The 23,859-nt window shown below is 46.2% G+C and overlaps 1 long non-coding RNA gene across 1 annotated transcript in view; it reads left to right on the top strand.

Annotated features, from left to right (window-relative positions):
- The first annotated feature begins 4,507 nt into the window (after positions 1-4,507).
- Positions 4,508-23,859, top strand: part of LOC134929116 (uncharacterized) — a 34,907-nt gene continuing 15,555 nt past the window's right edge. Inside the window, exons 1-2 of the long non-coding RNA XR_010178294.1 lie at positions 4,508-4,628; positions 22,882-22,919. This is a non-coding gene — a long non-coding RNA (uncharacterized LOC134929116). The remainder of the gene's footprint in view (positions 4,629-22,881; positions 22,920-23,859) is intronic.

Here is a 23,859-nt window from a genome sequence, read left to right as displayed (position 1 = left end):
GGACAGAGGGCCCAGGACCTCGTATGTCGGACCCCGGGGCCCGTATCCCCACAGCAGCACCCCCGCTGGCCACCCGATGCCACTGCGGGGAGATTTCATGTATTCTCTTGGGGGGGGGAAATCCCCCGGGCCGAAAGTCTGGACTTGGCTCGCTGGTGAGGGAGGGAGAGGTAGGGCCTACCGCGCCCGTCGAGTCCACGCACCCCGGACAGACCGAGGCTTAAAGGCGGAGGAAGGGGATCTTCCGGTCCATTCTCCCCTCCCGGTGGACCCTCCCCTGACTATTAAGCCCAGCCAAGGAGTCGGCCCCCGGGCGGACTAGGGAAGGTCCCACCCTGCCGTACTCGGAGGCGCTGACGCGCCGGGCGGATGGGGTGCCTCCGGCCAAGTCCCCGGCTGGGACTTTGCTTGTTAGCGAGGGAGGGAGAGGTAGGGCCTCCCCCGCCCATCCGCGCCCGGTCCAAGTCCCCCGTGTGCGGAACAAGCAGGCCGCCCTGCCCTCCCCCCCCAGTGGCACTGCAGCACCGGAGATTATTCGGGGAATGCCCCCCAGCGCTGCTGTGGAACTGCTTGCTTTAAACACACTCTGCATTGCACACACCGACACCCATTGCACTCTTGTAAACGTGATTCTCTGAGACTTGCGAGAATTGTATGCTGGGTAGATGAGACATGACTCCCCTATCCCCTATCACCTCCCAGGGTCAGACTCGTGGGGACCTCATTTTAGGTCCCCACCATGTCGGAGGTCCCGCCAGTGTTGGTGGGCTGTCCGGCCCTTGTCCCCATTATGATAGATAAAAACACACACACACACACACACACACACACACACACACACACACACACACACACACACACACACACACACACACTCTTTGGCCTTTGGGGTAAAAGGTAAAAAAGTTACCTGACCCCTGTGTTAGAATTTCCCATAAGCACATACATTTACTTTCTCTGTCCCACCTTCCACGAGGGAGCCCCACTTAATCTTTTACTCTTGCCTTAATCAGGAAAGCCAGAAGGAACCCGTCAAAACAATGGACAAGGGTCCTGATTAAGAACCGCAGGCAATGCTGGTGTTTACGTAGTTGAGTGTTTATTTGCAATTGCACACGAATGAAAAATCTGAAAACCCCTATGCCTCATGTGTTACAAAGGGCCATATTCAATTAGCAGTGATAACGGACTTTTCACGTGAAAAGTCCGGTTTTCGGGTGAAAAACCGGACTTTTCACGTGAAATGCAATTACAGCCTATTCAATTATCCTGGAAAATTTATCGGTGATCATGTTTTCACTAATTTCACTTCACCTTCTCTGAAGCAGGTGAAAAGTTGGGAAAAGTCACTATTTTAAGGTAAAAATGTTTGGATATGGTACAGAACTCCTGGGACACCCCCCTTTATGACTAATTAGGCACGTTGAAGTTTTTAATTATTTTTAATTGGCCAATAATGACATGTCATTTTTGGGGTGAAAAAGTAAAAAGTGATGGAAATTGGGGTTCAAGGTATGGGACAGGTATATTGGGGTGCTTTATGAGTGGGACAGGTGTTTTTTAGGCTTGCAGATGGGAGTAATCGGTCTGTTTCCACTTTTTTTTAAAGTACCCTAAAATGACCCAAATATATACTTGTACCCCAAATTTAGTGAGAGCATTTATTTTGCTCAAAAAAACTTGCTTTCTATCATTTTTTTGCATTTAAAAAAAATGCATATAACCGCCATTTCACACAATTTAAGTCCCCAAAAACTCTCTAATGTGATCTCTAACACACTTCTCTTCTGTTTTCCTATGTTAGTTTAGCATTTTTTGGGGTACAGGCTGATTTCCCCATTTTCACCTGCACTGTTCACTGCAAGAATTTTCACGTGAAACCCGGTCGGAATTGAATAGGTCGAAAAATGGAGCGTTTTCGCGGCAATTTTCGGCCGATTGCAGGCGAAAAATTTTCGGGCGAAAAATGTCAGCGAATTTGCGAAAAATTTAAAAACTGTGCGTTTTCGCTGCAATTTTCGTCCGATTGCCGCGAAAAATTTTCGGGCGGATAATTGAATACCCTAGAAAGAGTTTACACACACCAGCGATAGGTCTAGTGCAGGTTTCAGTGGTGTTTGTAAAGGGATGCGGTTAGGAGACTGCCGGTCACAATACCAACGCTGGGATCTCGACCTCTTAATATCCCACCAGGCGTCATGCTGACCAACAGGAACTATTCCCACTCGTAGGTGTCCACGACACCTATAGCGTGGGAATAAAACCTGTGGCGAGCCACCAAGTTCACTCACAGGAACCTCCCTGGGCAGCTTTTGCACAGACATTGTCACATTTAACAGACCGTATGACACCTGCTACAGTACCAAGGATAGGGATCCCATTTAACCCTCACATGCAACATCCCACATGGGTCATGCCACATCCAGTGTTTGATTTAACCCAGTCGTCCGCAGCTTTTCAGCAAAATGTAGCTGATAGGCTCAAGGGGCTTTTCTGGCAGTAGCTTCCTGAATAGCAGCTTGCAGAGCTATTTGGCTACGTGCGTGAAAGGCTGACTCAGAATCCAAGAAGGTTCTGGAATCTTTGCCTTTTGTTGGAAATATTCTGTTTGGCACAGAATTAAATAATATTCTTGTGTCTAAAGCAGATACTAAAAAGGTGATGTTTCCCACTACATATAAGGCTAAACCCAGTTTTCCGGCTGTTGGGTCCAGGGTAAGGCTAAAGGACAGGCTTACAGCAAACAGTCTCAGCCAGACAGATCTGGTAAGACTAGGAACAGAAATGGACAAGGAAAACAGGCATGGTTAACCAGACGCCCAACTTCTAAACCAGAATACAAGCCACAAGTTTGATGGTGGGGGCCTCCACCTGGGGGAGCCCAGTGTGGGAGGCCGACTTCTTCTCTCTGCACAGGTTTGGAAGAATTCCACCACCGATACCTGGGTGGAAGAAGCGGTGTCTCAGGGTTACGCTTTTTCCTTCAGGAAGAATCTTCCTCAGATTCTTTTGTACCAGCCTATCTCCTATCATCAGGAAGGTACTCAGAGTTGAATAGCAGTGATGGAGGTAAGCTGCACAATAAAATGTGTGGAACTTTATCATCCAGCCATGTCAGCAGTTTTCATGCCAGGAGTCCTAAATTATGACATTCTGGCAAGCGAATGGGCCTTGCACCCAAAAGTCTTCCAAGTTCTGGTAAACAGATGGGTGCTGCCGAATATAGATATGATGGCCTCTCATCAGAACAACAAGGTACCTGTGTACGGGTCAAAAAGAAAAGATCCCGAAGCAATCTTCGTGGATGCTCTATCTGTGAGATGGAATTTTCATCTTGTGTATGTGTTTCCATCAATCTCTCTCTGACACCCAGAGTGATTCAAAAATTCAAACAGGAAAGGTGTGCCATGATATTAATAGCTCCGTCGTGGCCCAGTCGAAATTGGTACACAGATCAGCAGAGGGTTCCCACGAATGCTCTGTTCCTATTGCCTCAACATCCAGATCTGCTATTTCAGGGTCCTTGTCTTTACAAACATCTGGATCGACTGTCTTAGACGGCGTGGCTCTTGAAACATCCGTCTTAAAGGCTAAAGGGTTTTCACAAGAGGTAATCGAGACTCTGCTAAAAAAAAAAAGAAAGCCGCCTTCTGCTCGCATCTATTATTGGATATGGTATGCTTATTTTCAATGGTGCGCTGCCAAAAATTTAAGTCAGAGAAAGAGGGTTATCTAGGTATAAGCCGCCATAACCTCTGGGTATAGGTTTAACCCGCTATAACCCCACCATAACCTCTGCTTTTTTAGCCAGAAATCGCCTAGTGTGTACCCCCTTTAAGTAGTATCATGTCAACTGTTATATTTTATAATATTCGCATAGACCAATATAAACACATTTTACATTTTTTTGGGTTTTGTTAGTCCAAGAACAGTGTATAACTTGCATCTAAAAAAAATTGAGTATCTTAAAGTAATTTGCACACAAAGTAAAAGACTATTCGGGTTGGGTGTTATATGCCGGCTGCCGGGATCCTGGAGGTCAGCTTACCGACACCGGGATCCCGACAGTAGAATGCCGGCTGGGGCGAGCGCAGCAAAACCCCTTGCGGGCTCGTATGCTTGCATGCAGCGGGCTCGCTGCGCTCTTCACAGCTTCTATTTCCACTCTATGGGTGTTCTGGCTTTCAGCATATTTAGTGTTCGGGATCCCAGCGTCGGCATGCTGACCGCCAGTAACATAACCACATCCCGACTATTCACGTGGTGTATATTGGCATCAGTCATTACAGGATAATCAACCTTCTATAAAAATATAAGTATATAAAATAAATAATCTCATTACTTTCTTATGTTTTAAAGTGTTTTAAATAATTCTGTTAAATTAATTGACAGAATGATTTCTTTATAAGTAGTAAGTGATATAGCAAGAAGCATTTGTTTGTGTTGCGTTACAGAATAAGACGTGCAATGATTTTGACTGTTAATATTTACGTGTTTTGCAGAGTCTCAAGTACAGCTATCTGTTTCCTTTATATTAAAGAGACCTACCCTAGACGATCAAGCGAAGCATACTTCGAGAATATGCAGTTGATACTGAACTTTTAGAGAGAGAGCAAGTTGAACGCTGTGTAAGTCCTGTTATATACAGACCTTTGGACATGTAACACATACACTATATATGAGGTGTACTGTAAATGTATTACCAGAGAAACAGTGTTTATATAAAAAAAATCTCAACAGTGTTTATCTTGCATTTATGTAATATTAGTCAATTATAAAATAATAATAAAAACAAATAAGGTTTTCGTTACTTTACATTTGTAAAGAACAAACTGTGGGTGGCAGTAGATAAGGATGGAGCTGTCCAAATTTATGTAAAAAAGCAAAACTGGTAAATTGTTACTAAGTGATTGAATCAAAAGATACTTAGTGTAGTGTTCCTATATTATAATGTAGTAAGCAATCAGTAATTCTTAATCATACCTCACTTTATCAATAGTGTCGTGTTAAGTTCCTTATACTGTGCATGGCTGATTTTTTTTTTTTTTTTTTGCTATGGAGTGACTGTGAGGAAGTCGAGCCTTGGGGGGGTGGGGGGGTGGGGGGAGAAGCCCTGAGCCAATTTGAGGGCAGAGTGTGATCACTTCCCCCCACTACCCAAATAGGCATTGGCACAGCAGTAGCAGCAGCCTCACTGCAGCACAGCACACTGCAGCATGTGCTGTGCTGCCAAGATGAGTGCTTATGCTGCTGCACAGTAAGGAGGGAGTGCGGTGGACCAGGGCCCCACCGGGCCCTCCATCAGTCCGTGTCCCGAGTAATTAGTACCCGTTCCCTCCCTCTCGGCATAACTGCCGACATCTTACAAAGCCGCTGCTGCAGGGGTAACGGCACATCCGAGAGACATGAGGAGGAGAAGGCAGAGGAGGAGCAGCGCCGGAGTCGGGACCTCCTGCAGGTACTGGGGCAGTGCTGTGGAGGGAATGAGGGATGTACCTGGCATAATATGTATAATGGGCTCTACCTGGCCGCATAATGCGTATAAGGTGCTCTCCTGTGTGGGTACTACTGTGCAGTGTAATGTGACTAACGGACGCTAGTGTGCAGTGTAATGTGACTAACGGACGCTAGTGTGCAGTGTAATGTGACTAACGGATGCTACTGTGTGGTGTAATGTGAATAACGGATGGTACTGTGCGGTGTAATGTGAATAACAGACGGTACTGTGCAGTGTAATGTGACTAACGGATGCTACTGTGCGGTGTAATGTGAATAACGGATGGTACTGTACAATGTAATGTGACTAACGGACACTGCTGTGCAGTGTAATGTGACTAACGGACGCTACTGTGCAGTGTAATGTGACTAACGGACGCTACTGTGCAGTGTAATGTGACTCACGGACACTGCTGTGCAGTGTAATGTGACTAACGGACGCTACTGTGCGGTGTAATGTGACTAACAGATGCTACTGTGCGGTGTAATGTGAATAACAGATGCTACTGTGCGGTGTAATGTGAATAACGGATGCTACTATGCGGTGTAATGTGAATAACGGAGGCTACTGTGCGGTGTAATGTGAATAACGGATGCAACTGTGCGGTGTAATGTGAATAACAGATGGTACTGTGAGGTGTAATTTGAATAACAGACGGTACTGTGAGGTGTAATGTGAATAACGGACGGTACTGTGAGGTGTAATATGAATAACAGTCACTACTGTGCGGTGTAATGTGACTAACGGACACAACTGTGCGGTGTATTGTGAATTGGTACTATTCTGTGGCCCCTATATTTTTGCGCTCGCCTACGGCACGCACTGTCCCTATGTTTGGTGTGCCGGGCAGCAAATTAAATATTTGCCCTGAGCTCCTCAAGGTCTAGAACTGCCCCTGTCACCAATTTTAAAATATATTTTTCTTTTCAAATGTAATATGTCCCCAATTCAGTACAGAGGAGGTGGCACTGAAACATACCCTTGCTCCGGGCACCGTGACACCTAGCTACACCTCTGATAAGAGGCACTACTGTTGACATTGTGTATAAGGGATAGTACTGTGTGGCGTAACGTGAATACTATGTGGTGTAATATGAATTGTGGGTACCATTGTGGCCATGCCCCTCCCTTGTATTACCACACCCCTTTTTTCGGTGCGCATTGTTCCTTTTTTAAGGATGGGAGGGTGCCAATTTATCATTTGCAGGAGGGCGCCAAACACTCTAGTACCGGCCCTGAAGATCAGAACCGCAACTATATTAATACACAGATCATGATTTACAGTGCATCCGGAAAGTATTCACAGCGCTTCAGTTTTTCCACAATTTGTTATGTTACAGCCTTATTCCAAAATGGAATAAATACATTTTTTCCCCTCAAAATTCTACACACAATATCCCATAATGACACAGAGAAAAAAGTTTTTTCTGCAGTAGGGTACATTGTTTTCCACAAGTAAACATCAGGGTGTAGAGTGGATCTTGATCCAGAGGCATCAACAGGCTGAAGCTTTAGGTTGTCCCAGGATGCATTGGGGCCGCCTCTATAAACCCCACCTCCAGGCACTGGAGCTCAGTTTCGAGTTGGTGCCTGCAGCAGCAGGTCACTTAATAGGGGGGCTGCACTGGACAGCCCTTAAAAGTATTCTAAGAAGACTTCAAGGTCCACATTGCTGATATGTCAGTGTGACATTCTGTGCTGCGGCTCCATCACCTCCCAAGCGGCGTCTTATACTTCTGCGGCCTGTTCCCGGGTACTTGTAGCGGAGACGTTCCGGCATTAGGCACATGGTCGCAGACACTCTCCTGGTTTACATGGCTGCTACGGGGAGGAGGTAAGAGGGCCATTAAATCGTATTCATGTCGCGGTCTAGAAAGACGGACCGTGACGCTGGCGTGGACACCTTCACCTAGCAGGGACCCCACTAGACCGCCAGGGCATAGAAGTACAGTTCGGGTGTACTAATGCTCATTTTAATAAGACTCTGTAGTACCGGCGGCGAGGACCAGCATTAGAGATCCGGCACTTGTTTTGCAGAAAACGAGAGTTATGGTAGACTTACCATGGTTAACTCTCTTTCTGCGACGTACATTGGGTTCCACAGGGCACCCACCCTGACGCACCTAAATTCTAAGGGTTTGCATGGCATTAGCTGCTGGTACCTTATCCTGTTGTGAGAATGTGGTTCTATGTGACTAACATCTACCTTCTCTCTTGCCTGGTCCTGCATTTGACTGGTTAACGAAACTGAGCTCCAGTGCCTGGAGGCGGGGTTTATAGAGGAGGCCCCAATGCATCCTGGGAAAGCCTAAAGCTTTAGCCTCTTGGTAGCTCTGTATCAAGATCCACTCTGGACTCCGATGTTTCCCTGTGGAACCCAATGTACCTTGCAGAAAGAAAGTTAACCATGGTAAGTCTACCATAACTCTCCTTTTTGATATTTTTGCTACTTTTTTTTTAAATAAATAAGAAATTACATTTTCATAAGTATTCACAACCTTTGCTCAATACTTTGTTGATGCACCTTTGGCCGCAATTACAGCCTCAAGTCTTTTTGAATATGATGCTACAAGCTTGGCACACCTATCTTTGGGCAGTTTCGCCCATTCTTCTTTGCAGCACCTCTTAAGTTCCATCAGTTTGGATGGGAAGCGTTGGTGCACAGCCATTTTCAGATCTCTTGAGAGCTGTTCAATCTGATTCAAATCTGGGCTCTGGCTGGGCCACTCAAAGACATTCACAGAGTTGTCCTGAAGCCACTCCTTTGATATTTTGGCTGTGTGCTTAGGGTCATTGTCCTGCTGAAAGATGAACAGTCGCCCCAGACTAAGGTCAAGAGCACTCTGGAGCAGGTTTTCATCCAGGATGTCTCTGTACATTGCTGCATTCATCTTTATCTCTATCCTGACTAGTCTCCCAGTTGCTGCCACTGAAAAACATCCCCACAGTATGATGCTGCCACCAGCATGCTTCACTGTAGGGATGGTATTGGCCTGTTGATGAGCAGTGCCTGGTTTCCTCCAAACGTGACGCCTGGCATTCACGCCAAAGAGTTAAATTTTGTTTCTCATGGTCTGAGAGTCCTTCAGGTGCATTTTGGCTAACTCCAGGCAGGCTGCCATGTGCTTTTTACTAAGGAGTGGCTTTTGTCTGGCCACTCTACCATACAGTGCCTTGATAAAGACCCGCTGAGGGTAGAAACGCATCGGCAGCAGCAGGTGAACCTGGTCACTATCCGTATCTAGCGGGGAGCAATCCAGACGGGGGAGAGCGGAGAAGTTTGGCGGTGTCTGCAGCGCCTGGAGGTTCCGTGATCTAAGGACGGCCAGCGGTGTCCGAATAACATCCACGGGGAGAGCAAATCCCGTAGTGGTGAACACCGCAATAATAACGGCATCCCGAGGATCTGGTGAGCTCCACTGAGTATATCTATAGAACCAAACGAATGTACTGTTGTTTTCTCCTGCCGGAATTGCCCCGCTTAGATTGAGAAACTTTCATTTAACGTTTGAAATAAAAGGACTTCTTGTTTTTACCTACATTGAGACGATAAAGTGGATTTCCTTTATGTGATAAAATCGGACATTATTTATCTTATCATATTTCATCTGATTTCTCTGACGTCCTAGTGGATGCTGGGGACTCCGTAAGGACCATGGGGAATAGACGGGCTCCGCAGGAGACTGGGCACACTATAAGAAAGATTTGGTACTACCTGGTGTGCACTGGCTCCTCCCTCTATGCCCCTCCTCCAGACCTCAGTTAGATTTCTGTGCCCGGCCGAGCTGGATGCACACTAGGGGCTCTCCTGAGCTCCTAGAAAGAAAGTATATGTTAGGTTTTTTATTTTACAGTGAGACCTGCTGGCAACAGGCTCACTGCAACGAGGGACTAAGGGGAGAAGAAGCGAACCTACCTGCTTGCAGCTAGCTTGGGCTTCTTAGGCTACTGGACACCATTAGCTCCAGAGGGATCGACCGCAGGACCCGTCCTTGGTGTTCGTTCCCGGAGCCGCGCCGCCGTCCCCCTTACAGAGCCAGAAGCATGAAGATGGTCCGGAAAGTCGGCGGCAGAAGACTTCAGTCTTCACCAAGGTAGCGCACAGCACTGCAGCTGTGCGCCATTGCTCCTCATACACACTTCACACTCCGGTCACTGAGGGTGCAGGGCGCTGGGGGGGGGCGCCCTGAGCAGCAATAATATCACCTTGGCTGGCAAAATAACCACAATATATAGCCCCAGAGGCTATATATGTGGTAATTACCCCTGCCAGAATACAGAAAAAAGCGGGAGAAAAGTCAGCCGAAAAAGGGGCGGAGCCATCTCCCTCAGCACACTGGCGCCATTTCTCCCTCACAGTTCCGCTGGAAGGAAGCTCCCTGACTCTCCCCTGCAGTCTACACTACAGAAAAGGGTAAAAAAGAGAGGGGGGGCACAAAATTGAGGCGCAGTAAATATTATAGCAGCTATAGGGGACATAATTCAGTTAGTCCCTGCATTATATAGCGCTCTGGTGTGTGCTGGCATACTCTCTCTCTGTCTCCCCAAAGGGCTTTTGTGGGGTCCTGTCTCCTTTAAAAGCATTCCCTGTGTGTGTGTGCGGTGTGTCGGTACGGCTGTGTCGACATGTTTGATGAGGAGACTTATGTGGAGGCGGAGCAGATGCCTATAAATGTGATGTCACCCCCTGCGGGGCAGACACCTGAGTGGATGGACTTATGGAAGGAATTACGTGCAAGTGTCGACTCCTTACATAAAAAATTTGACGTCATGCCAAATGCGGGACAGCCGGCTTCTCAGCTCGTGCCTGCCCAGGCAATTCAAAGGCCATCAGGGGCTCTAAAACGCCCACTACCTCAGATGGCAGACACAGATGTCGACACGGATACTGATACCAGTGTCGACGACGATGAGTCAAATTTAATGTCCACTAGGGCCATTCGTTGCATGATTGAGGCAATGAAAGAGGTTTTACACCTTTCTGATATAAACCCAGGTACCTCAAAAAAGGGTATTATGTTTGGGGAGAAAAAACTGGCAATAGTTTTTCCCCCATCTGAAGAATTAAATGAAGTGTGTGAAGAAGCGTGGGCTTTTCCTGATAAAAAAATTGGTGATTTCAAAAAAATTACTAATGGCGTTCCCTTTCTCGCCAGAGGATAGGTCACGTTGGGAAACTCCACCTAGGGTGGATAAAGCGCTCACACGTTTGTCTAAAAAGGTGGCACTACCGTCTCCGGATACGGCCGCCCTAAAGGAACCTGCTGATAGAAAGCAGGAGGCTATCCTAAAGTCTATATATACACACACTGGTGTTATACTGAGACCAGCTATTGCTTCAGCCTGGATGTGCAGTGCTGCTGCTGCTTGGTCAGATTCCCTGTCAGAAAATATTGACACCCTGGACAGGGACACTATATTGCTAACCGTAGAGCATATAAAAGACTCAGTCTTGTACATGAGAGATGCACAGAGGGAGATCTGCCGGCTGGCATCTAGAATAAGTGCATTGTCCATTTCTGCTAGGAGAGGCTTATGGACTCGGCAGTGGACAGGGGATGCAGATTCTAAAAGGCACATGGAAGTTTTGCCTTATAAGGGTGAGGAGTTATTTGGGGATGGTCTCTCAGACCTTGTTTCCACAGCAACAGCTGGGAAGTCAGCATTTTTGCCCCATGTCCCCTCACAGCCTAAGAAAGCACCGTATTATCAGGTACAGTCCTTTCGACCCCAGAAAAACAGGCGGGGAAAAGGCGGGTCCTTTCTGTCTAGAGGCAGAGGAAGGGGAAAAAGGCTGCACCACGCAACAGGTTCCCAGGAACAAAAGTCCTCCCCCGCTTCTTCCAAATCCGCCGCATGACGGTGGGGCTCCACAGGCGGAGCCAGGTACGGTGGGGGGCCGCCTCAAAAATTTCAGCGATCAGTGGGTTCGCTCACGGGTGGATCCCTGGATCCTTCAAGTAGTATCTCAGGGGTACAAGCTGGAATTCGAGGCGCCTCCCCCCCGCCGTTTCCTCAAATCGGCCTTACCGACAACTCCCTCAGGCAGGGAGGCTGTACTAGAGGCAATTCACAAGCTGTATTCCCAGCAGGTGATCGTCAAAGTACCCCTACTTCAACAAGTCCGGGGTTACTATTCCACACTGTTTGTGGTACCGAAACCGGACGGTTCGGTGAGACCCATTTTAAATTTGAAATCCTTGAACACATACATAAAAAGATTCAAGTTCAAGATGGAATTGCTCAGGGCGGTTATTGCAAGCCTGGACGAGGGGGATTACATGGTATCCCTGGACATCAAGGATGCTTACCTGCATGTCCCAATTTACCTTCCTCACCAGGAGTACCTCAGATTTGTGGTACAGGATTGCCATTACCAATTCCAGACACTACCATTTGGACTGTCCACGGCACCGAGGGTGTTTACCAAGGTAATGGCAGGAATGATGATACTCCTTCGAAAAAAGGGAGTTTTAATTATCCCGTACTTGGACGATCTCCTAATAAAGGCGAGGTCCAGGGAGCAGTTACTGGTCGGAGTAGCACTATCTCGGGAAGTGCTACAACAGCATGGCTGGATTCTAAACATTCCAAAGTCACAACTGGTTCCTTCCACACGCTTACTGTTCCTGGGGATGATTCTGGACACAGAACAGAAAAAAGTGTTTCTCCCGCAGGAGAAAGCCAAGGAGCTGTCATCTCTAGTCAGAGACCTCCTAAAACCAAAACGGGTATCGGTGCATCACTGCACACGAGTCCTGGGAAAAATGGTGGCTTCATACGAAGCAATTCCATTCGGCAGGTTCCATGCAAGGACCTTCCAGTGGGACCTCTTGGACAAGTGGTCGGGATCACATCTTCAGATGCATCAACTGATAACCCTGTCTCCAAGGACCAGGGTGTCTCTACTGTGGTGGCTGCAGAGTGCTCATCTTCTAGAGGGCCGCAGATTCGGCATACAGGACTGGGTCCTGGTGACCACGGATGCCAGCCTTCGGGGCTGGGGCGCAGTCACACAGGGAAGAAATTTCCAGGGACTTTGGTCAAGTCAGGAGTCGTCCCTACACATAAACATTCTGGAACTGAGGGCCATTTACAATGCCCTAAGTCAGGCAAGGCCCCTGCTTCAAAACCAGCCGGTTCTGATCCAATCAGACAACATCACGGCAGTCGCCCATGTAAACCGACAGGGCGGCACAAGAAGCAGGGTGGCGATGGCAGAAGCCACAAGGATTCTCCGATGGGCGGAAAATCACGTACTAGCACTGTCAGCAGTGTTCATTCCGGGAGTGGACAACTGGGAAGCAGACTTCCTCAGCAGACACGACCTACACACGGGAGAGTGGGGACTTCATCCAGAAGTCTTCCTACTGTTAGTAAACCGTTGGGAAAGGCCACAGGTGGACATGATGGCGTCCCGCCTCAACAAAAAACTAAAGAGATATTGCGCCAGGTCAAGGGACCCTCAGGCGATAGCTGTGGACGCTCTAGTGACACCGTGGGTGTACCAGTCGGTTTATGTGTTCCCTCCTCTGCCTCTCATACCAAAGGTACTGAGAATAATAAGAAGGCGAGGAGTAAGAACGATACTCGTGGTTCCGGATTGGCCAAGAAGAGCTTGGTACCCGGAACTTCAAGAAATGTTAACAGAGGACCCATGGCCTCTACCGCTCAGACAGGATCTGCTACAGCAGGGGCCCTGTCTGTTCCAAGACTTACCGCGGCTGCGTTTGATGGCATGGCGGTTGAATTCCGGATCCTAAAGGAAAAGGGCATTCCGGAGGAAGTCATTCCTACGCTGATAAAAGCCAGGAAAGAAGTAACCGCAAACCATTATCACCGCATTTGGCGGAAATATGTTGCGTGGTGTGAGGCCAGGAAGGCCCCTACAGAGGAATTTCAGCTGGGTCGTTTTCTGCACTTCCTACAGTCAGGAGTGACTATGGGCCTAAAATTGGGTTCCATTAAGGTCCAGATTTCGGCTCTGTCGATTTTCTTCCAGAAAGAACTGGCTTCACTGCCTGAAGTTCAGACTTTTGTAAAGGGAGTGCTTCATATTCAGCCCCCTTTTGTGCCTCCTGTGGCACCTTGGGATCTCAATGTGGTATTGAGTTTCCTAAAATCACATTGGTTTGAACCACTTAAAACCGTGGATCTGAAATATCTCACGTGGAAAGTGGTCAGGTTATTGGCCTTGGCTTCGGCTAGGCGTGTGTCAGAATTGGCGGCTTTGTCATGTAAAAGCCCTTATCTGATTTTCCATATGGATAGGGCAGAATTGAGGACTCGTCCCCAGTTTCTCCCTAAGGTGGTATCCGCTTTTCACTTGAACCAACCTATTGTGGTGCCTGCGGCTACTAGGGACTTGGAGGATTCCAAGTTACTGGACGTAGTCAGGGCCTTGAAAATTTATGTTTCCAGGACGGCTGGAGTCAGGAAAACTGACTCGCTTTTTATCCTGTATGCACCCAACAAAATAGGTGCTCCTGCTTCTAAGCAGACTATTGCTCGCTGGATTTGTAGCACAATTCAGCTGGCGCATTCTGCGGCTGGATTGCCGCATCCTAAATCAGTGAAAGCCCATTCCACGAGGAAGGTGGGCTCATCTTGGGCGGCTGCCCGAGGGGTCTCGGCTTTACAACTTTGCCGAGCTGCAACTTGGTCAGGGGCAAACACGTTTGCTAAATTCTACAAATTTGATACCCTGGCTGAGGAGGACCTTGAGTTCTCTCATTCGGTGCTGCAGAGTCATCCGCACTCTCCCGCCCGTTTGGGAGCTTTGGTATAATCCCCATGGTCCTTACGGAGTCCCCAGCATCCACTAGGACGTCAGAGAAAATAAGAATTTACTCACCGGTAATTCTATTTCTCGTAGTCCGTAGTGGATGCTGGGCGCCCATCCCAAGTGCGGATTGTCTGCAATACTTGTATATAGTTATTGCCTAACTAAAGGGTTATTGTTGAGCCATTTGTTGAGAGGCTCAGTTATATTTCATACTGTTAACTGGGTTTAATATCACGAGTTATACGGTGTGATTGGTGTGGCTGGTATGAGTCTTACCCGGGATTCAAAATCCTTCCTTATTGTGTCAGCTCTTCCGGGCACTGTATCCTAACTGAGGTCTGGAGGAGGGGCATAGTGGGAGGAGCCAGTGCACACCAGGTAGTACCAAAACTTTCTTATAGTGTGCCCAGTCTCCTGCGGAGCCCGTCTATTCCCCATGGTCCTTACAGAGTCGCCAGCATCCACTACGGACTACGAGAAATAGAATTACCGGTGAGTAAATTCTTATTTTCTGTGAGACATATTTAGGAATAGTGCTGTTATATACCTTGGTTTGACTTTCTTCCTTTGTACTCTACCATACAGGCCTAGTGGTTCCAAACTTCTTCCATTTTTGGATGATGGAGGCCACTGTGTTCATTGGGACCTTCAAAGCAGCAGATATTTTTCTGTATCCTTCCCCAGATTTGTGCCTCGAGACAATCCTGTCTTGGAAGTCTACAGACAATTCCTTTGACTTCGTGCTTGGTTTGTGCTCAGACATGCACTGTCAAGTGTGCGATCTTATATAGACAGGTGTGTGCCTTTCCAAATCATGTCCAATCAACTGAATTTACTACAGGTGGACTTCAATTAAGCTTTTGGAACATCTCAAGGATGATCAGTGGAAACAAGATGCACCTGAGCTCAAGGCTGTGAATACTTATGTACATGTGATTTTCTTTTTTCCTTTTTTTTCATGTTGTCATCATGGGGTATATTGTGTGTAGGATTTTGAGGTAAAAAATAAATTTATTCCATTTTGGAATAAAGCTGTAACATAACAAAATGTGCCAAAAGTGAAGCGCTGTGTATACTTTCCGGAAGCACTGTATATTTGGAATTTGGGACAATTAAAAACATTCTGTCCTTGTATTATAAGTCAGATTCCATGTACTCAAGAAGGACCTTATCGTTAACAGGATTTGCAATTGTCACTTTACTACATGAACTAGGAATACACTTGGACATTACTTAGTTGCTATTGATTTGCTAAGGCGTACTGTGTCGGTATCCTAGGAAGTACCAGTTTGCTTTATATTTTTTTCCTATGTAAAAGTTTGGGGTACCTCTTAATTGGAGCTGCTAGGGGTATACATTTTCTAGCAGGCTATACCTTTGTATTTTGAAGCAATATTTAGATATATTGGTTTAAATGTAATAGCCTGCGAAATTCTGCACTGATGCAAATTCGGCGAGCCTGTCCTTTTTTTAAAGCGTCAATATTTTAAAATGTAGAAGCAGTTTGATTGTTCCATTTTATGTTTTTGCAGTTTAAAAATAAATAAATAAATGGACAGAATTACGGCAGTGCAGAATCTCACAAGCTTCTACATTTCCAACATGGTGTTTTTTTGACCTGTTGATGTGAATTTTAATGTATCCCAGGGGTAAGGTACCACACCATAATTTGAAACTACAGTCCCTGTTACCCACACTGCCACAAAATATCCCTCCACAGCCACATTATACAGCAACCAGGTTGCCAAATCGTTTTCTCCAACCAATCCGTGGCCATAGACCCTCTCACCGGACGGAGAGCTGTAGATGGGGATGGACAGGAGGAGTCGGCGCAGGCTGGGACAGACTGTCACATTATTTATTTATTTATTTATATATGATAAAGCTGCATTACGGCTGCACTCATCAGACTTATATATATATATATATATATATATATATATATATATACTGTGTGTGTATGTATATATATATATATATATATATATATATATATATATATATATATATATATATATACAAGGAATAGGTATGGATCGGCACTCCGTTTTCAATGTCCAAAAAGTGCGCTGGTGCCCTCACAGCAGCAGTGGATAAACAAGCAGGAAAAAATGAGCGGCACTCAGCGTCTTAATCAAAATGGAAAAGTGTATTCACATCACCATCAAAGCCAACGTTTCGGGACACGCAGGTCCCTCTGTACACCTTGACAAAGGGACCTGCGTGTCCCGAAACGTTGGTTTTGATGGTGATGTGAATACACTTTTCCATTCTGATTAAGACGCTGAGTGCCGCTTATTTTTTCATGCTTGTTTATATATATATATATATATATATATATATATATATAGAGGATATGTACTCGGATCGGCACTCACCCTGCACATTTAATGGTGCTCCGGTGCCATCTGGAAGAGGTATGCAGACATTTTTCCAATAGGACAATCAGCGGCACTCAGGGACTGCAGAAGCCAAAGTTAAAGTGCAAGTGCTTTTAATCCATAACAGCAAAAGAGGGGTGATCCAACGTTTCGGGGCGCAAACGCCCCTTTGTCAAGGTGAACAAACAGAGTGAGTGTACAATGTAATTAGGTGTTACCTTTATGGTGAAGAAGACCCGGAAGGCGGGAGTGACAGCGGTGACCGGGGAAGCGTGGAGCTTCCGTCCTGGTGCGGGTGACGTGCGGCCGCCTCAGTCACATGGTTCCGGCGCGTCACGGGATTCCGACAGTGCCTAGGCAACCAGGGAAGCTGTAGTCATGGTTACCCGGCATTCTGTGGCTTCCCGTTCGCGGAGGTCCAGTGGCGAGGCTGTGTATAAACAAAGCTGGAACATAGTCAGTGAAATATGTAGAACATTTAAACAAACATTCATGACATTGTATAAAAATAATGTATACTGCCTTAGTTGTTGAAGAAATATACATTGATACAGCGGCTGATATATAATGCTACTGTCCTTGTCTGTGCCATAAAGTCCAGTTCATGCCATGTAGACTAACGGCTGGTTGGCAGGGATACCTTTGCATGGAATGTACATAATTCCTCATAGGGGGGCGGTGTTTGATGTTGATGGAAGTCTTGTCTCATAGCCAGATGGTGCAATTAAAAGATGCTCCATTGTATTCTTTCGTTAAGACCGTTGGGTCACACGGTGTTTAATTTAAACATCCAGCTCGCCTCTCTTTGGAGCAGGGTGCCTGCCCTGTCACCTCCTCGCAGGCTATTGGGAATATGGTCAATAATTTGAAAACGGAGATCGTTGAGAGAGTGCTGCTTTTCAGCGTAATGTCTGGCCACCGGCTGTTCTGATTTCTTTTGGGTCAGAGCAGCCCTTGACAGCAGATCTATGTAAGGCAAAGCGTTCTCTGGCATTACGTATGGTTTTGCCTACATGTTGATATTTACACGGGCAAGTTATAAGGTAAATGATGTGGGTAGTTGTGCAATTCAGCACATGCCTTATCTTGTAGGATTTGCCAGTGGAGCTAGAGGTAAAGGTGGATCCTGGATTCATATATTTGCATGTCTCACAGCCCAGGCATTTGTAGCATCCGGCTGTTTTAGTCAAAAAATTGCTGGCCGGCATCTGATCGAAGCCTGTAATATCGGTGTGGACAACATAATTTTTTATGCTCTTGCCCCTTGTATGGCACATCATGGGCTGTTTGTTCCGCAATGTGCTAAGTTTGTCGTCCGTAGTTATGATAGGCCAAAGTGCATTAAGTGCTCGTGGGACGACTGGGCTGGAGGTGTTATACCGAGAGACGAACGGTATTATCTGTTGGTCACTCTTGGTTTTCTGTTTAAGAAGATCACTTCTGTTCATATTGGGCACTAGTCGTTCCTGTTGTTGAAGGGGGTGGTCTTCTGTTTGCCGGCGGTCGGGCTCCCGGCGCTCAGTATACCGGCGCCGGGAGCCCGACAGCCGGCATACCGACACTTATTTTCCCTCGTGGGGGTCCACGACCCCCATAGAGGGAGAATAAAATAGTGTAGCGCGCCACTGTGCCCGTAGCGTGGCGAGCGCAGCGAGCCCGCAAGGGGCTCATTTGCGCTCGCCAAGCTGTCGGTAAGCCGGCGGTCGGGCTCCCGGCGCCGGGATGCTGGTCGCCGGGAGCCCGACCGCCGGCCAGCCGTAGTGAACCCGTTGAAGGGATCCATTCTTATATCCTCTGCTCTGAAAACGCTTAGTTACTTTGTTTAGTGCACCTTTGAGTTGGTCCGGGTCGCTAGTAATTCTTGCTGCCCTAATGTATTGTGACTTGGGTAGGCCTGTTTTAAGGGCTGCTGGGTGGTGGCTGTTGTAGCGAAGTAGGGTGTTTTTATTGGTAGGCTTGTGATATACTTCTGCTTATCATATTAGCCATTTACAGGCCCCTTTTGTGGAGGAAACAGACCCGTCGGAGTCACCCACAGCACGCACAAGGCACCTTCTGTATTCACTGTTAATGCACTTCACATAAAGTCTGGACTACCACAGTTCATTTGCGGCATACAAGCATTCTGCACTGTTCTCATTGTAGCAAGTGCCACATATCTTCATGGCCATGTCACAACATACAGAAAGTACGGCCACCCAGGCTAACCTCTACAGCTTCACCGACGCTGATGCGGAGCGCTTATTATTCACAGAAGACCTCACTGAAGCAGATGAACAGCTCAATATGGATGACATCTATCATCAACTCGTCAAATTGAAAAAAAGAGAATTAGATTTTCTCATGCACGGCATATCTTTGTCTAACTACCATCATGACAAAATGATCCCTAGAGGCTTCCGCATCCGCAATGTCCCCACCATAGACCGGTTCAACACAGATTTTTGTAACCGGTGGATTGGCATTTTAAACAAGTGTAGTATGGACTTGATGCTACTAGTTGTGGAGGAAGCCGGGAAAGAATTGAAGAACACACGAGACAAAATTAAGGCCGTCGAACACGAGCATCGCGTGTTACTTACCAAAGAAGAAAATCAGACCATTATACAGAAAATCCAGACACTATGTGATAACCATAAAAAAGAGCTCATCAAATTCAAGCGGACCAAATTACACATAGTCCAAGACGATTATGAAACCAACCGCGTCTATCGGTGGCTCTCTGGCGGTGAACCTGGTAATCACAAACCGTATAATTATCGCTCTAAACACACTTGGCGCAATCGCAGAGAAGAAAGAGCTAGGGACAATGTTACATCCAACAGTGACAGTGATTTTATGCTGGCGGACTCAGAGGGCCCAACTGAAGCTAATGACCCCCCTTTAGGGGCTACGCCTGCCGCAGGGGCAGGCTTAAAAACAAAAGGACGCCCACCCGCAGGGGCCAACAGAACTCGCGGCTCCAGAAACACAACTTTAAGGAAGAAACTGTAATCTACAACCTCTCCGACCGCCATCTCAACAATCTAGAAACCAAGGTGCTTAACTATGGTTTATCTTTCGTTCCAACCAGCCAGTTCAATGAATTCACTTGGCAAATCGAATTAAACAAATTTGCTCGCAAGCTTCGCCTACAAGAATTTTGTCATGATCACCCTCCCACAGCCAGGCCAGAGACACATCAGATGTTTATCAACTCCACACGTAAGTCAAAATTTGATCCCATTTCATCCAACTCGTCCATAAAAACGTTCACCCGACTGTTGGACCAGTCCATTACCAAATATACAGCAGCCAAGCACAACGTACACCATAATCTTTCACGTTCTGAATTCCAAGCCCTCAAGAACTTGGGGTCCTACAAGGACATCATTATACGCCCCGCCGACAAGGGGGGGGGGGCATTGTTATAATGAATTTATCCGACTACAGGACGGAGGCATATCGCCAATTGGCAAACGATACGGTATACGAAGCGCTGGCTGGCGATCCCACCAAACAGTACAAAGCGGAAGTAGACAACATACTGGAAGCAGCCAGTACTACCGGTTTGATTTCCACCAAGTTATGCAGCTCCTTAAAACAAGAATTTCCCACAGTACCGTTGCTGTTTCTGGTACCCAAAATCCACAAGAGCATGGATTGTCCACCCGGCAGACCTATCATTTCTGCACACAATGCACTGTTTCAGCCCATCTCTATATTTCTGGACAGCATTCTACAGCCTTTAATTAGTCAACAACCCAATTATACGAAGGACACCACCAGTTTCCTCAATCAACTCAATACCATCGACACTGTACCGGCTGGGACCATCATCTGTACAGTAGACATTTGCAGCCTTTTCACAAGCATTCAACACGACCAAGGCCTAAAAGCCATGCAAGCGTTTCTAACCGACACACAGATGTCCAGTCTGGATCATAAATTATTTCTCCAACTATTGGAATTAACGCTAACCCGCAACTATTTCCTATTCGATGGGAAATTTTACCGCCAGGCCAGTGGGTGCTCCATGGGGAGTAATGTGTCCCCTTCTTTCGCAAATGTCTATATGTTCTTTGAAGAACGCGCCATGTTCTTCAACAATGAAGAGTTCAAACAACACATTGCGTTTTATTCCAGATATATAGATGACGTCTTTATATTATGGACTGGAGGCAAGGCAGCATTTGACACTCTGATTGCCACCATCAACAACAGGAGTTCACCCATCAAAGTTACAGCACAATGGGACTCAAACAAACTGAATTACTTGGACGTGAACGTCATCATTAAAAATCAGGTGATATATACAGAAGTATATCACAAGCCTACCGATAAAAACACCCTACTTCGCTACAACAGCCACCACCCAGCAGCCCTTAAAACAGGCCTACCCAAGTCACAATACATTAGGGCAGCAAGAATTACTAGCGACCCGGACCAACTCAAAGGTGCACTAAACAAAGTAACCAAGCGTTTTCAGAGCAGAGGATATAAGAATGGATCCCTTCAACAACAGGAACGACTAGTGGCCAATATGAACAGAAGTGATCTTCTTAAACTGAAAACCAAGAGTGACCAACAGATAATACCGTTCGTCTCTCGGTATAACACCTCCAGCCCAGTCGTCCCACGAGCACTTAATGCACTTTGGCCTATCATAACTACGGACGACAAACTTAGCACATTGCGGAACAAACGGCCCATGATGTGCCATACAAGGGGCAAGAGCATAAAAAATTATGTTGTCCACACCGATATTACAGGCTTCGATCACATGCCGGCCAGCAATTTTTTGACTAAAACAGCCGGATGCTACAAATGCCTGGGCTGTGAGACATGCAAATATATGAATCCAGGATCCACCTTTACCTCTAGCTCCACTGGCAAATCCTACAAGATAAGGCATGTGCTGAATTGCACAACTACCCACATCATTTACCTTATAACTTGCCCGTGTAAATATCAATATGTAGGCAAAACCATACGTAATGCCAGAGAACGCTTTGCCTTACATAGATCTGCTGTCAAGGGCTGCTCTGACCCAAAAGAAATCAGAACAGCCGGTGGCCAGACATTACGCTGAAAAGCAGCACTCTCTCAACGATCTCCGTTTTCAAATTATTGACCATATTCCCAATAGCCTGCGAGGAGGTGACAGGGCAGGCACCCTGCTCCAAAGAGAGGCGAGCTGGATGTTTAAATTAAACACCGTGCGACCCAACGGTCTTAACGAAAGAATACAATGGAGCATCTTTTAATTGCACCATCTGGCTATGAGACAAGACTTCCATCAGCATCAAGCACCGCCCCCCTATGAGGAATTATGTACATTCCATGCAAAGGTATCCCTGCCAACCAGCCGTTAGTCTACATGGCATGAACTGGACTTTATGGCACAGACAAGGACAGTAGCATTATATATCAGCCGCTGTATCAATGTATATTTCTTCAACAACTAAGGCAGTATACATTATTTTTATACAATGTCATGAATGTTTGTTTAAATGTTCTACATATTTCACTGACTATGTTCCAGCTTTGTTTATACACAGCCTCGCCACTGGACCTCCGCGAACGGGAAGCCACAGAATGCCGGGTAACCATGACTACAGCTTCCCTGGTTGCCTAGGCACTGTCGGAATCCCGTGACGCGCCGGAACCACGTGACTGAGGCGGCCGCACGTCACCCGCACCAGGACGGAAGCTCCACGCTTCCCCGGTCACCGCTGTCACTCCCGCCTTCCGGGTCTTCTTCACCATAAAGGTAACACCTAATTACATTGTACACTCACTCTGTTTGTTCACCTTGACAAAGGGGCGTTTGCGCCCCGAAACGTTGGATCACCCCTCTTTTGCTGTTATGGATTAAAAGCACTTGCACTTTAACTTTGGCTTCTGCAGTCTCTGAGTGCCGCTGATTGTCCTATTGGAAAAATGTCTATATATATATATATATATATATATATATATATATATATGTAGCCCTACCTCCCCGGTCGAGCCTTCTATTTCTGTAGGCGTGCCTCCACCCAAGCAGATAGTTACACTCTGGCTTGCTTGGGAAAGCCGTTCCACTTGACAAGTGTGAGTGTATATAATTATAATGTTCTAAAACACTTCACCCCGGATTTATATTTGTATAGAATTAGTATAATATTGATAATTTTGCTCTCTCACCTGACGCATTGGGTTAAATGAGGTTATCCTCTGTCCTTTTGTCTTCTCTATAGTTTTCCCTTCCAGGACCAGAAACGACTCAATTCAACAGGTAAGTAAAATTTCTTTATATAGGAATTATCAATTATATCTGAAATGACTAAATCACCTTTGCAATATACCTTTTTGTATATATCATACATATACACTATTATATTCACTAGGACTGTAATTTACAATATATCTGCATGCAATACAAAAAAACATATGCATTTGACCATCGTCACTAGGACAATGGACCCGGGATTTAGAAAATTACCTTCTGCGCAGACTACCACTGAAAATAATTGAATAACAGTAACCGGTATTTTGTTAATGGTGTACACCCTAGCCAGAGATGATTATATATCAAATATCTATATATACTTGAGCAGATGAGGTAATTATCTGTCAACTTGGGAAACCAGTGCTGTAAAAGGTCCTATACTTCCTTCTTGTAGAGAACAGCAAGTTCCGTACCCTTAGGTTATCCTTTACACCCTCAGTGGTGCCATCTTGGTTATATAGCGCTGGATCATACTATCCGGGCTCATACCCTCTCTTGCTCTCTAGACTAATAGTCTGTAATCGGGCAAATATAAATTGGATACCGTAGCCGTAGTAGGAGCACAGTTACATGGGACTCCCGGTGTCTAGTATCCCCCACAGTGCTTTGGAATAACTCATCTCTGTACTCGACAAGTATGTTAAGTAATGGGGTGTCACACTGTAACTACTGTCCTGTGACACAATATCACCCTCCCCCACACCTTTCTGTGAAATCTTTAGTATATTGGTATGTAGTTTCCACTAAGAAACCCTTTTCAGTCTTTAAGGATTTATAACTTCATCGCTCCATCAATGTATCTAAGCAGGTAGGCTTGTGTAGACGATAGGGTAATATATATATATATATATATATAGGCAGATTTTCCTCTCATGCCTATAGTATCCGGTTACTGACTGCTGGCCCCATACAATTTCAGTCAGAGGTAATGATGAGGTGAAAGGGG

This window comes from Pseudophryne corroboree, chromosome 5 (assembly GCF_028390025.1).
Source record: "Pseudophryne corroboree isolate aPseCor3 chromosome 5, aPseCor3.hap2, whole genome shotgun sequence".
Taxonomy (NCBI): Eukaryota; Metazoa; Chordata; class Amphibia; order Anura; family Myobatrachidae; genus Pseudophryne; species Pseudophryne corroboree.
Note: the sequence above shows the minus strand (reverse complement) of the source record. Positions and strands in the feature narration are given on the sequence as shown.